This window comes from Poromitra crassiceps (assembly GCF_964638095.1).
Source record: "Poromitra crassiceps genome assembly, chromosome: 28".
Taxonomy (NCBI): domain Eukaryota; kingdom Metazoa; phylum Chordata; class Actinopteri; order Beryciformes; family Melamphaidae; genus Poromitra; species Poromitra crassiceps.
In genome coordinates, this window is record NC_139651.1 from 20359286 (window position 1) to 20367991 (window position 8706).

Consider the following 8706-nt stretch of genomic DNA (forward strand, 5'->3'; position numbering starts at 1 on the left):
ACTTGGATCTGCCTTTAAGGAAGATAGTGCACTCTTTTCTAGGATGGAAGTTTTTTTTTTTTTTTTTAATAAAGGAAGACTGTTTATGAGTGTTTCCCCGCGTTTCAAAAAGTGCTTCATCTTCATTTCTTGCTGAGACGAAACTACCCGAGGATCTCTTAAGGATGTAGCTTGGCCAAAGCGATTTCTTTATCATTCACAGGTTTCATTACCACTAATACATTCAAAGTTGTTACAGTTAAAGAACTCAGTCAATGTTTGGACTTTTAATCAACTAAACAATTAAAGAAAACGATTAAAGGCCGGCTTTACCGTGGGGAATATGAATATATATTAATTCTTAAAAAATCTTAAATTTCGAATCCGTTGAAATTTTTGAAATTGCTGTGAACAAGCAATTTCAAAAATTTCAACGGATTCGAAATTTAAGATTTTTTAAGAATTAATATATATTCATATTCCCCACGGTAAAGCCGGCCTTTAATAACTGGTTGTTTTGAGATTTGAAATGGCTTATTTTGTATCATGTTTCTGTATTATACCGTACCACATATCCTAATTTCAAACTGGTTTTTATATGTTACGTGTACTGTGTGGGTTTTTGCCTTTTGAATGTTACAGCCTTATTTTGAGGCCAATTCTCAGTCATTTCTAGAGACAGCTGTCCTTTTTTATTTTTATTTTTATTTAACCTTTATTTAACCAGGCAAGTCATTAAGAACAAATTCTTATTTACAATGGCGACCTGACAAAAGGCAAGCCTCTTGAGGGAGAGGGGTAGGGACTAAAATAAATAAAATAAAACATTTAAAAGGACAACAGCACATATCCAACACTACACATCCATTTGTTTACAGGTATTATGAGTGAAAGGAGACATTACATAAGAAACATTATACAATCTAGCACACGCAACAGAAAAGTAGCTAGCAGACCAACATCGGGCAACAGAGTCGCACAAGCAGCAAGACAAACAGGCAAAAAGCAAAACAGCCACAGCAAAGCAAGGCAAGAACAAAAATGCAAACAAACTACAACCAGGGATCTGGGATATTAGTGGGTCAGGAAACAGCTGCATGTATCATCAAGAATGTCCACAATCAATTGCTTAAAAGCTAATTTGGGAATCAATTTGTCCAGTTTTAGTGTTTTTTGCATATTGTTCCAGTCATTGGCTGCGGGCAGACCGGAAAGACAACAGACCAAGTGCAATATTTGTTTTCGGAGCTTTCAACAGAATAAGGTTTGCAGAGCAGGTGTTGTAGGCCGCAGATGCTTTTTGCAGCAAGTGACACAGGTAGGGGGGGGGACAGACCAAGCCATTTGTCCACACAATTTTATATTTCAGATTATATGTCCAATTTCATAACGTATTTTGGATGCATGCCCTTTATCATTTTGTAGAGTCCTTAAAAAAACGCTCTACAGTATATCGCTCCAATAATCACTATGGGAGATGGGCTTTTCACAGCAGACAATATCCTCCATGTGTATCAAAGCACATTTTTAGTTGCCTTACCAGTATAAATGAATAGCTACATCAAATCGAGCATTATAGTATTCATATACCCAGTATTTAGCATATCAGACCACCAAGCCAGTATGTTCTGAAAGTGTGAGAGCTAATTGAGATGCTGATTTTAAGATTATACACACACACACACACACTGTGGGGAGAGGGAGCGCGGAGAAAATAGAAATGTTCCAAAGGCACTGCTAACATCTGGGCTGTCATATGTGGAATTTAGTGGACCATCTAAATGTTTGGTTCCAATCTTGACTAATTTGATTTGAGGGTGGATAATAGGCTCGTTGGAACTTTCCTAAGTGTAGCACTTATGACAACTATAGTAAGATGATAGGCTCAAATTAGACCAGTAAGGTTCGGCTATGAGAGCATCAAGATAATTAGTTAGACCAATTAAGAATGTGAGACTTGTTATAAACTGCCGGCTTGTATTGAACAAAATAGAAATTAAATGTCAGACAAAGAAATACAGTGGTACCATACAATGAAATAAAATGAGCTCAAAAAGTGCTATTAATATCACCATGTGAAATGGTGGAATCACAAAACAATTCAGTATTTTTCTTAAACCTGTGAAATGTCAAATTCAGATTAACCTTTTAATTTTTAGGGCACTGTGCCTTTAAATCCTAGGTTAAATCCTACGGGTGCACCCTGGGTAAGTATCTGTATCTGTACTGTAAGTTTCTGTACTTATGATGGTGACCTCTAGTCACAAATGCAAATGTACATTCACAATCAGTGCAATCAAATAATCAAATATGAAACAATAAACGTAGTCACAGTACACTGTATCCCAATCAGTAAACCCACCATGAAACCCCATGTGAATGGAATGTGGATTTGTCCAACCGAGAGTCCAACTACACCGCGAGGTATAGTACGAGTGTATGTGAGTTGTGCAAAGTTCTGTCCTACCACGCTGATAGGACCAAGAGACTCGAGGTAGAGTGGGCTCCAAGGAAAAAAATCAATCTTCGCATGCACATGCAAATCTTCTGGCTCAGTGGCTCGCCATCCTTGGTAGTCCTAGACCTCCTCAAAAACCTGACCTGTTTGATATACAAACAGGACCATTTAAACACTATAACTAACAGTGTTTACAGTAACCATTCATTCCTGTTATACAGCATGAAAGAATATCTTCCAGTATGAAAATAAAATAATATGTTTATGAAAATAAAATACATCTGAATAAAGTGCTGTTTCTCACCAAGTGTCTTCAATATCCATGTGTTCCTTTAACCACCAGGAATTGTTCAGCACAGGCAGAGTGCAGCAATACACACAGCTATAATTGGAAAATGCGACATTATTGCCATTTGCCTGAATGACATGAAACGGCTGTGTTCTGTCTAAATATTAGCAGCAAAGTTACAGGTAATGCTATCAGTTAGCCTATGGTGGCTCATAACAGCATGGTTGCAGTTAACCAGGGTAATGCTAGCAATTAGCCTGTAGTGGCTCAGATAACAGCATAGGTAACGTTAGCAGTTAGCTTGTAATGGCTCAGGTAGCATAGCTAACCCAGCATACATGGAGCTAAAGTTTAGCAACTCACCAAAGATTTGCTGACAAACTCCCAACCCTTTTGCAGCTTGGGTGACGTAGCAAGATCTTTAGGCTGTTTAGTTCTAGTTCTGGATCTTGTTTTAAGTTAAAATTCTAGGTTGTGCAGTCTTTTGACTTGACAGTTTCTCATTTGACGCTTCTGTTGTCTTGTGTGTTTCTCTTCTGCTAATCTGCGGAGATTTTCACAGGGAAAAGGGGCGGAACTAAAATGAAACGACACGTCGCGTGATTGGTCTGTGGGGCGGAACTAAGATGCAATGACACGTTGCGTGATTGGTCTGTTAATGCTGCTCCTTAGGTTGTAATGACACGTAGTCTGATTGGTCAGTCAATGCTGCTGCTTTGACTGACTATCGATCAGCAACAGAGGTTTTATTTCTGGGCATTACTATTGTTTGAGAACGATCAGGCAGTGGATTGTTTTATTTATGAAGATATTAGACTTATCAGATCAAAGATGTGTTTCAATAAATTCAAGATTACTATAGCATACTGTAATAATTGAACATGTACTGTAAATATTGCCATTATCTCTTATCTTAATTTAATTTATTGTCATTGATTTATTGTTATGATATGATGACAAGGCCATTAATAGTCTGAGTCTGTTTTAGTCTGACAGTCTGTGTTTGCAGTGTGTCTTCTGACTGGATCCTCTTGTTGTGAATGGTCGTTATGTTTCTGGGCCTCAATCTATGTGACCTGGGTTACATAAGCGACTCAGAATTGAGGTCCAGGGGTGGAATGACAGTGTTCCAACAAGGGGTTTGCCAAACCCAAGTTACAGATTAGGTCTTTATTTTTTTCCGTGGCAAAGAGGAAGGGATGTTTCAGACGCACTGAGGACAGATGGTAAAGAGATAATGTGACATCAGGTGTGAAGCCGGTTCCCAGGTCAACACACACTGGGACACTACATTGTTTTGTAAATCAGGGAAAACTGGGTCGTGGGTCATTCCAGTCAGCCTTTTACAAAACGTTTGGGCCAAATACTGTAGCTGGTAAAACAACCTGAATCTCATTGCTCTTTCTGTTGCACACTTTTCATGACATTTTTATTTTTTATTTTTTTAAGTCAAGGTCTATCCTTGATAGCCAGAACTGAACTGAAGTCTTATTCCCTGGATTTCGAGTTTTCATGGTAGAAGTTTGCCCAAGTGTTATTGCTAAATTTAGAGGATGCTTTTGCAGTGGGCACTTGATATAGACGTTTGATGCCTTTTTTCCTCTTCAATCAAAGTGGTGCTCTGGGTTAGCTAGAATAGGGGTCGTTGTAAAAACAATCAAAAACGGACCCAACTTTGATGATGTATTTTGTAAAGAATGAAAATACTGACACTGTAAATGCACTTTAGAGGGTAAATCTATCTGTTTTATTGGACAAATTGGCTACATTTTGTTCAGAGGTCCGTACGCGGACAGTTGTCAGGTATTGCAAAGGGTTTCAGTGGGTGATGCTGGTATTTTACTTTAGTATTGAGTTCCCAATGCCAAGTCAATATACAAATGTTAATAATCATTCACAAATTAACCTGTTCACGTTACTCACTTCCAATTTGTTGTTGCAGTCTTACAAATATAAATTCTTAATTACATATATGAAATGCTTAGCAGAAGTTGCACATTCTGTATATGTAATTGATATTTAAAATAACTTATTTTTGCTTTTTTTTCCACATCAACTGTAATTAGCTGTACTATATGAATAGCAATACCTTCCTGCATAATGCATATTGCTTTAGCCAGTGAGAAGCTACAGTAGGGTATGCATTGTAAAATATACGTGTACAAATTATTTTATTTTGTTTCATCTAGCTAATACCATACAGATTTGCGCTTGTATTGAAACAAAAAATTAATGTCCAGAACTATTTGTCATTCTGAAATATAATAAAAACTCTTTGCCATTTACGGCCGTTCTATTTGTCCTCATGTACACACACACACACACACACACACACACACACACACACACACACACACACACACACACACACACACACACACACACACACACACACACACACACACACACACACACACAAATATTCCCAGACTTCATTTGATTAAAATCTCAGAGTCAGACATGTTGTTATCCTGCTGCCAGATATAAGAATAAACACAATAAGCTCAAGAAGGCGACAACGTCACTTGTGTGTTGCGTTCTGGTGTCACGCTAATTACGCCCCCCCCCCCTGCTACAAGAGGTAAAACGGAACTATATATATGCTCACTTTGTGATATTGTCAGAAAAACGATCTTGTAACAGAAAATAACTTACAGACGTTTTGAGAATGTTCACAAAATAAAAAATAACATGGACAACATTGACTCAGCTACACATGCCCCTTCATTCCTTGTCCTATCACTGTCTCCCACGGTTTCCCTCTCTGGCCCATACCCAATCAGCTCATTTCCCTCATTTTTCCTGCTGGCCAATCACTTAGGCTAACTGAAGTAGTAGTTCCCATGTATCTTGGTGTGTTGTAACCTAACTCACCTATGTGCTGTCACCCTCAGTTGCTGTCATGACTCCTGATGAATTCCCTATGGGGGAATTCTCTATCATATAAATCACTGACGTCCTCTTCACATCTCAGGAGGAACGTCATCATATCATGGAGTCATACGCCAAATCTAATTTGTTTATCATTAAAATGTATTTGTACCTTCTTTCTAGTCTCTCATTATTTAATTAGACTTCAGAAGTGCTTAACTGTAGCCTATATAATGTAGGTGGCGAGATAACCTGTGTGAAGAACAAAAAATCATCTTTATACATCCTCTCATACTGAGATTTAAAGAGTGAAATAAACTAATCTTCATTTAGCCACCAAGGACAGTCTGGGGTGATAGTTTCTGCACGGTTGTGTTTGTTGCTTCTCTTTCTGCTCTGTGCCGTTTTAACACCTAGACTGAGAATCCCTTCACATTCTGTAAAAGCTGTGTTCACAGCATGTAGGCCTACTCAAAGATCACAGGCGTCCAACAATTAGCAGGGCCAGGGCCCCAGTACAAGAAGAACGTCATGATTCAAGTGCACTGATATATTAACTTGGGACTGGGACTTGACTCGGGACTCTAGTCTTGGTCTCCACCTCTGGCTGCTCTTTCTCGACGAGAAGAGCCTGGTGATGCGACTCACGCGAGGTTACCTCTGGCAGCCAACCACCAGGGGGCGATGATAAATTATGTTTTGGCTTCACTTTTGTTTATGTTCTGCCTGTCAGTGTCATCAGTGTCTTTTGTGCATTGTGTCAGTGTTTGTTTTTGTTAGACTTGTGGATTTTTTGGATGGGTCATAATTTAGTAGTCGTTAAATTATATATATAAAAAAAATCAAGTTGTTTATGCGACTATCCTCTGGTCTTAAAAAGGTATATTCCTCTTGTTTTGACCGACGCCTCTCTCTTTCAGAGCATGGCTCTTTGTTTATGCAGTGTTTCCCCTACCATGCTACAGGCCTGGCGGGCCCGCCAGGCCAGAAAGAAGAAGGGGGAAAAAATCCTGCTCTCCCCAAAATTTCAATAAACCTTTATGGCATATTATTACAATACAACAATAATGGTGTTGACAGTGTTGACAGTAATAGAAGATGCCAAATCAGTCAAAACAATAAGCATTTTGCTTTTAGGAGCATCGTGCCAGCGTGCGGCGCTGTGGTTGCCTGGGAAATGCACATCCCATAATACAACTGTTCGCATCACATCCCATAATAGTATGATGATACTTGGGATGCCATTGTGAACATAGATGCGAACAGGTTAGCTAAAAGTTTAGCGTCGCCAGCGACGGCCCTCGCCGTTGCGGTCAGGGTGCGTTTCGAAATCCCTCCAGGCCTGAACATATTTCTAGGGGAAACAGTGGTTTGCATCAAGTGTGTACAAGTGGCGTTGCTGTACCTGCTGTGCCAGAGGGCGGAACTATCTGTGCAGAACAGATGGGGCAGCCTGTACGGATTGAGTAGTGACAACAGTACCCAGCTAGAAACGTGGGTTAGGCAAGAGTGTGGAGAGATGGTGTTAAACTGTACGTGTGACGGCAGTAAAACAACACGCAGCCACAAGGAGACGCTTTCAAGCTTGGATGCTGCATGAAGAGAAGCTGATATTCTGTCTACGATTCGCCTGGGCCATCTCCACTACGACCGGGAAACTATGCTAACAACGCTAACGCTGGGCTAGCTAGTTGCGGGGTAGGGTAGGGTGATGGTTCCCAGTGATGATCAAATAGTATTTGATAATCATCCAGTCTTCCATCCTTGGTGGAGATGTGGGACCGTTGTTAATGCAACAACAAACAGGTGTTTGTTGTCTCCAGGCTACCTGCCACATTTCGGAAGAAGAAGTTGATGAGGCCCTGCTTTGCCCTCCTTCAACAACTACCATCAGCTGTGTTAGCAGAGAGCAGCTAGCATTGCAAGCATGGCAGCAGTGTTCCAGTACTTACGGCCTCTGCGAATGTTGATATGCAAGTTGCCTTTGATAACCGTGCAGCCTTTGAGAGACTGGGCGGCAACCATGGAGTCGATGACCTTCTCCTCACACACCTTATCACAGAGGTCCACACAGGCTGTACAGAACATGCTGCAGAGACAGAGCAGGTGGTGAAGACATCTCAATCCAAGACAACTCATTCCAATGGCTTACATTCATTATTGAACCTCTAACCCTAACCCTTTTTGTGCCAAGGACCGGTAGATACATGGGAAAAAAAGTCTCTGACCGGTTGTCAATTTTAATGGTTTTAGTTACACATATATTTACTCACCAGGTGGCGACAAAGGGTAAATAACAGCCTTTTGTGTTGTACTGTATGTAGCCTACAGTATTTATGTTTTTGTTTCAACTACAAACATAAATAAACGTCAACTTGAAACTATGTTTTAACTACCACACACAGCCTATAATATTATATAGCCTATGTTTAAAAAAGAAAAACGGTACCGGTCTGTTTGGGGACCACTGCTCGAACCCTTGGCTCTTCTCTTTTATTTCTGCCCTTGGAAATTATCTGACATGATCTTTCTACACCGTGTCGGCTGAATGCCACAAAGGAGAAAACCCCCAAATTCACTTTCACACTTTTACCAGCCAACTAGATGTTTAGAATAGACTGAAAGCCTTTAGGTGTCAGCTAAATTAGTATCACCATTATTTTAGGATCATTGGGTCAAGCTTTGCTCTATAATATAACAAAAACGAGAATAGAAACTGATAGCAGGGACTTGAATTGGTACCCAAGTCATGCAACAGTCCTTCACTGCAGCTCCCCCTAGTGGCTCCATGTCAGCGTGACACCCCAGCTCACCTGCCGGGTATGGTGCGGTAGTATCCGGACGGGCAGTCAGGCGTGCACTCTCCGGCGTGGATGACGAAGCTGGACGGGGGACCGTCCAGATCCAAGTCGGGCAGGTGGACCTTGGAGCAAAGTTCGGCGCTGATGCAGCGCCAGCCCTCGAACCTGTAGGTGCCGGCGGGGCAGTCGGACACACAGCGCCCCTGGTGGTAGTAATGCAGGCACGCGGCACACACCGTGTCACTGCCAGCAGCCGCACATCCGCCCAGACACTGAGGGTGGCAGCACTCCCCGTCCACCGTGCACGC